Raw genomic sequence first — 6726 nt, 5'->3', positions numbered from 1 at the left:
TAATGTCTTCCTATCTATGACAGGACATCAGGAAAGAACCAGATTCTGCTACCTTTCAAAACTATTGTTTAAGTGAGATAAGGAAAGTGTTACGCACACGGCATACACATAAATGTTTTTTCAACCGACCTGAAGTCTCAAATAAATTGACAGAGCAAGATTCCCACATGTTAGGATGAGAATGTGGAACTCACATTGCTCTTTGTTTACAATGTGTTTGTAGTTGGCGGTTGAGATTTGTTTTCTCATTTCTTTTACATTTGGGTTCTTAATACAGAACTTTAGGGTACATAGTTCTTTTAGTCATACAAAGCCACCTCTGTGCTGTAATATGCCTAGATCCAAATGCAGTATAACATTTTTTTGGATTGATTCATCCCCTGAAAGAAATAAAAATAGCTCCCTGTGGAACAAATGGTTTTTAAATCCAATCAAATTAATAGAAAATTTCAGGGAAATCCTTTAGAAAAGACAGTGAATTTCCTGCACAGAGAGATAGAGTGAAACTAGCCAACTTAGAGTGTGTGCATAAAAATATGTTTTGCTTTCTTTCTTAAAGAGTGTAGAATGAAAATTCAAACACAAAATAGAAAACAAGACCTATATTTAGCATTTAATATGATTTATAGGAAATCCTATTTAAAGGAGCATTCTATAAATTCAACCTGTTTCAACTTTTTCTTTCAATTTCCAGTACTTTGGAATTACTCCTGTCTGAAGCCCAATTTGTGATTACTTCCTGCCTTTACTTTATTTGTTACCAGCCCTTTGTGTCTTTCTGAAAAATTAAAATAGGGACATCATCACAGTTGCAACTACCACTTCTATGTGTGTGCACCCCCCACAATCACACTCGTGCACACATACACACACACACCACACACACTCATCCATCAAACCCACAGCATTTTCCATTCACTATTTATTATCTATTTTCTTATTATCAACTAGTAATTTCAATTTCATAAAATACAGGTATGCCATTACATTTTTTCAATTCTCAATTCTCCATTCCACAAGCTTATAGTATATTTTCTGCAGGATTAACTGATTCTAATGTAACTAGTAGTATAATAGAGAGAAAAATTTTCTTACACGGATTCTACTATTTATAGAATGACTCAAAAAGAAATCATTCATGGCCAAATTCCAGATCTGACAAAACAAAATGGCAAGTAGAATCACGGATAAAATTCTGAGGTGTTCGGTTCCATGGGGACAAAAAGTAACACAAACAATCAAATGAAACAAGCATACATTCTTCCAAAACTCTGGGCTTACAGGATTTCTCACCTCCCCCTCTTTTTTTTTTTTTTTTTTTTTTAGTATATGTGCTGCCGAGGCGAGCACCAGGATTTCTCCCTTATTTACTTGTAAAGTGGATTACTGTTTTGATTATAGAAAAAAAAAAAAGCAAGCAAACAAAAATACTTAAGAATAACAGTGTCTAAATGGCTATAGGCAAAGGCAACACAACTCCCCACAGTTTATGGCAAAAAAATTTCGACTGCCATTCTTTCCTGGAATATTAGTTATATCCTTTTTCTCATCATTCACTGATACTTAGAATTAAAGAAAAAATCTTTAAAGATTTAGTTTAGTTCAGCAGATTTATATTGAATACCTATTATGTATCAAATGCTAAACCAAGGGAACACAAACATGACTATACTATAACTCTTGCCTTCTTCCTTGCAATATTTTTTCCTCTTATATAACTGAGCTGACTAAGAGCCTGGAATGCTTCAAGACAATCGGAATATATCAGTGTTTACAACCAACCCCCTGTTATCACCAGAAAAAAATATATTTTTGCCTTTGTGAAACTTGCATAGTAATGATTGGGGATATAAAATAGACACGACCAACTTATGTAATATGTTGGAATTCTAGAAAAGGATAAGTGAAATGGAAAATAAGGAGCCCGGTAGATGAACTCAAGAATAAGGAAGACAGAGGTGGGCGTGGCAAATGGATTTTACATTTAAATAGGCTGATGAAAGTAGAATCCATCAAGAAGTTGACATTCAGGCAAACACTTGGAAGAGGTGAGAAATACGGGGCTCTAGTTTGTTGGAGGAAGATTGTGGCGGGTAGAGGGAAGAGCGAGCGCGAATACCCTAAGGGGGGAATATTGGTATGAGCTGTGGGCTGAACGTGACCCTCTAAAATATGTATGTCAAACCCTAAACCCCAGTATGATGGTACTAGGAGGTAGGGCGTCTGGGAGGTGATTAGGTGATGAGGGCAGAGTTCGCATGAGTGGGATTAGTACTGCTACGAAAGAGACCCAAGTGAGCTCCCTTCCCTGCTTCTGCCACATTAGGACGTGGCGAGAAAGTGCCATCTGTGAACCAGGAACCAGGAAGTGAGTTTTCACTAGATTCCCAATCTACTGGCACGTTGGTCTTGGGCTTCCCAGCCTCCAGAGCTGTGAGAGGTAAGTGTTGTATTTAAGCCACCTGGTCTATGGTATTTTTGTTAGAGCTGCCCTAATGGACCAAGACAGTGTGTTTGATGAGCAGGAAGCAGCCCAGCGTGGCCAGAGAAGGGTAGGCGAGAGGAGAGTTAGTAAGAGAGTGATTCAGAAAGGTAATGGTAGCTGAGGAGGGCAGTTCGAAGCGGCCTGTTAGGCAGTTGGCTTTTACTCTGGGTTGGATAGAAAGCCCTTGAAGTGTTTGGAGCTGCACAGTGGCATAGCTCTTAATATTTTAAAAGTATTCATTTCAGCTGCTATGTTGAGGATAGATCAGAGGGGCCAAGGGGAAAGGCAGAAATACCAGATGAAAGAATATCATGGGGAGAAATAATGGTGGTGTAGACGGAGGTAAATCAATCTACTCTAGACGTAAGGATGTCTGAGCTCCTCACTGATCCGTTGGATTTTATTTATTTATTTATTTATTTATTTGATCCGTTGGATTTTAGATCAGCATGCTGGGAAACCAGTCTGATCTATGCTTAGTAGATTGCTGCCAATACATTAAATTATATTCTGCTTTCGTGAACATGTGTGTGCGTGTGAATTTTTATGTTTATACCTTCTTTTAATGAGTGCAAGCCTTTTACCTGCTAGAGTAAATTTTTTTTTTCATCGATACTCAGTTAATACTCTTTTTGGTGTATTACCATCATTTCCTTCGAGTTTGACCCCCAATTTCCCCTCCCTGTGAAGCCTCTTTTACTCCACCCTACGGACTCTTTCCCTCTGCAGTTCTATATCCAATCTGTGCTGTGTCATTTGAGCTTGTTGAGTTGCTTTTTTTATTTGCTTCATTTATTTTTCCAATGGGGTTCCCCATACAGTGCAAGGAATTGGAAAACACTTCTACACACAGTATTCTCTTTACCCTCTAGAATAATTAGGATACTATCGAGGGTAAAAACAGATATCATTCTAGTGATCAACTTTTAAAAGACAATGAAAATGATCAATTATTTTCTAATTCTCAGTAACAGGTTTAACCAATGACATGGTAGTCTTTATGCTAAGTGGTTTTCAGAAAGTCATGCTAGATGGGCAAAGAAAGTATTCCGAAGCATGAGCTTGGGAGATAAAGGGGTGTGTACATCGACTTTTTCCTATGTGAAAAGCCAGAATCGGGGATTGAAAGAGGGAAAGTTGCATAGCAGTGAATCTTCCAAAAATTATCCTTCTGTCCAGTGGAGACATTTCCCCCTCTCTCAGACAATAAACATAAGGATGGTTTAGTTTCTGTTTGTTTTATGGTTTCAACATTCTGACAAAGAAGTTATAAGGGCAAGTTAACTTATTAAAATGCTTTGAGCCCTTTGAAGAAAAGATATTTTTATTAGATATATGTTCAAGGCATTCTTTCTGTCTTTGCAGTTTTCTCCCTCATAAAAGATATTCTCTTTCAAATAGACCTAAACTATTGAATGTGTTTTCACTTATGATTACTTCATCTCCTGTGTATGTTAGAGTCCATCTGAAGCAATAACCTCTATGCTAAAACTTTGTCTCTTCAAAAAAATAATAAAACCAAGAGATTTTTAACAAGCCAAATATGTGGTATGCTGTAATAAATGAATTGATCTCATTATTGATTCATGATGTCTGAACCATTCGTCCTTTGCCCTTCACCATATCTCAGTACACTGGATATGATCACCTTTTCCGAAAGTAGGTGTATGCGTGTTGTAGCCAAAGACTAAAACTGTGACAATTAGCTGGTCCACTCCTCTGACAAGGCTTGCAATAAATCTTTATTTCAGATACTGGGAAGACAGCAACACCCCTTGTTCTCGACATGCGATTTCCTTAAATGGTACCCCAGTGGACTGAAAGAGTCAATGAACTTCTTTAAGCCTAATTTATTCCCAGAATATGACCTAGGTGCTGGGGAGGATAGAACACATTATCTGATGTTCAGATTGCTCAACTGTACCCTGGAGAATCAAAACATTAAGAAGCATATGGTATGAATATTGTCCTGGTGAAGGCACATTGTTCCATTTTGGAATTTAAAACAAGCAATGCAGCAATTGCAATTAACTAACTCCAACCCTGACTTCCAAATCAAAAGACTTCATAAAATTTCAGGAAGCAGTAGTATGGTAGATTCCCTACCCTACAAGTTTTCTGTCTTCCACATCAGGGTCAGTAATCTTACAGAGAAAAAAATTTCTTAGTAACTGCCCAAGAAGGTCATTAAGTGCGTGGGCGCGTGCATGCACGCGTACACACACACCTTCTAGCTTTGTCTTTTCCCCACCTTAAGAGTGGCAATGACAGTGTTCGATAACAAAGACTTTGAGCTGCTGGCTGATGCTGAAGTTAAATGCATATGACAGAACTCTCAGCACTGATGGATGGCTCTGGACCCGCTGTGCTGACAAAAGACTGGGATGTTTGCAATGGTTGGTTATCAGTGAAAATGGGCATTACCTGATTTGGCATGTGAAAACTTTGCATAACCTAAAGTGATGGTCAGCACTGAACCCTGAAGACACAATGCTAGCAGGGTTAATATTGGGTAGAATCTGTCTATCCACGGTGGTGACATACCATTTACTGAGTCTCAGAAATAGACCTTTTGATAAAAACCGAGCATTGAGAATGCTAGCAGCTACATAGATTCTTACTGATTTCTGGTAATTGTCATGACACTGGTACTTTTATGAGACTTCATAATCTGAAAAACCTCACCAAATGCCCTCATTTCCATCATTTATTCTTTTGCCAAACTACTATGAATTTGTATTTTCAAATCCATTTGCCTTCACAGGCATTATTATTTTTCTGTGTCTGTCTAAAAATATAACAATGATGTTGCAGGCCTGTTTCATCTGGTGTATTTTATGTATTTATTTATATTCAATCAAATGAAAATATATAAACTAGACTCACAACTTAAAAAAAAAAATACCAAGAATCCTAACATAGGAGTTAAGACCATGAAGGTATTTTAATTAAAAACAAACATAACTCTGGGGTTCCAAGTGGCCCAAGCAAAAAGGAAAGTATCACAAACAACAGATATCTTTTTATCTTAAAGCAAGCATATTGATTAATCAGAAGAAACCAGCTTTTTCTTGTTCTGCAGTTCTGAAAGTAAATTTTCCAAAAGTTTATTTTTTCTTTTAAAATAAGGACTATTGAATAAAATACTATCCAATGCTCAAAATGGAAGTTTTTACAGAAAGTGCAATGATATTCATCACATGACTATTTCTTTTATTTGACCTCAGCAGGAGGCAGAAACATAATGATAAACTAGAATTCTCTGTAGGACACAGAAAAATTGGTTATGATTTAGTTATGTGGTATTTTGGCAACCTGACTTGAAAAAAGGCTCAGATTTCATTTTTGTTTCTTAATTCTAAGAAACAAAATGAATCAAAGTCTTACTGAAAGATCATTCATGACTATATTGCAAATATAAGCAATCTTTACCTACAACCACTTTTGAATGCATACCTTCAATAATTTTGCAGGATAAATGGTTATTGAATAAATGTTAAATAATAAAATAATAAGACAAAACAAATAAGTAATACACGCAAAAGATATATTGGAGTCCTACTGGTATATAGAAGAAAAACGTGTACATTTTCAAAATTCTGATTAAGTTTATCCATAGTAGACCAACTACAGAATGGTGGAAGCTAGAAACTGAGCCAGTTGCTACTAGATTGTGTCAACGAGTTGTGTAAATCAGAATGACATTCTTTCAGGTGTATCATTTCTAAAGTATATGTGTAGGTAACTTCTTAGTCAAAAGTAGTACAGATAGTCAGGCTTTCCTTTATTTTTACAGCATATAGTGAAGAAATCCAATAAAAAACAAGAGGAAATTGAATAAAACAGTTGCAATGTCTTTGAATAAGTGTGGATTCTAATACTTACATTGAAAAGTATAAAATTTCTACTTTTGGCAGATCAAAAGAAATTGAATCTTAGTAATTTCATATGGTTCTATGATAGATTTCATTTCCTCAACTATGTATGTTGTGAAAAATAAAAATATAAAGTTCAAATTTCTCCTACATAGTATACTCCTGAAAATATTATATACAATTATAAAGGAAGTGAGTTATAATTTTATTGAGAAAGTAGTTTTTAGAAGCCATGTTACAATAACGATTTTTTCTTTTACACATAATTTGATACTTAACCCTGTAAAGCTGATACTTTTGCTGTAAGAAAAAAGTACACATAAAGGAGATTGCAAAGAATAGACTGATAGAATGTGTTTATTAAGA

This window comes from Mustela putorius, unplaced genomic scaffold (genome assembly GCF_011764305.1).
Source record: "Mustela putorius furo isolate JIRA1106 unplaced genomic scaffold, ASM1176430v1.1 tig00000480_pilon_pilon_pilon, whole genome shotgun sequence".
NCBI lineage: Eukaryota > Metazoa > Chordata > Mammalia > Carnivora > Mustelidae > Mustela > Mustela putorius.
This window is presented reverse-complemented; position numbering follows the sequence as displayed.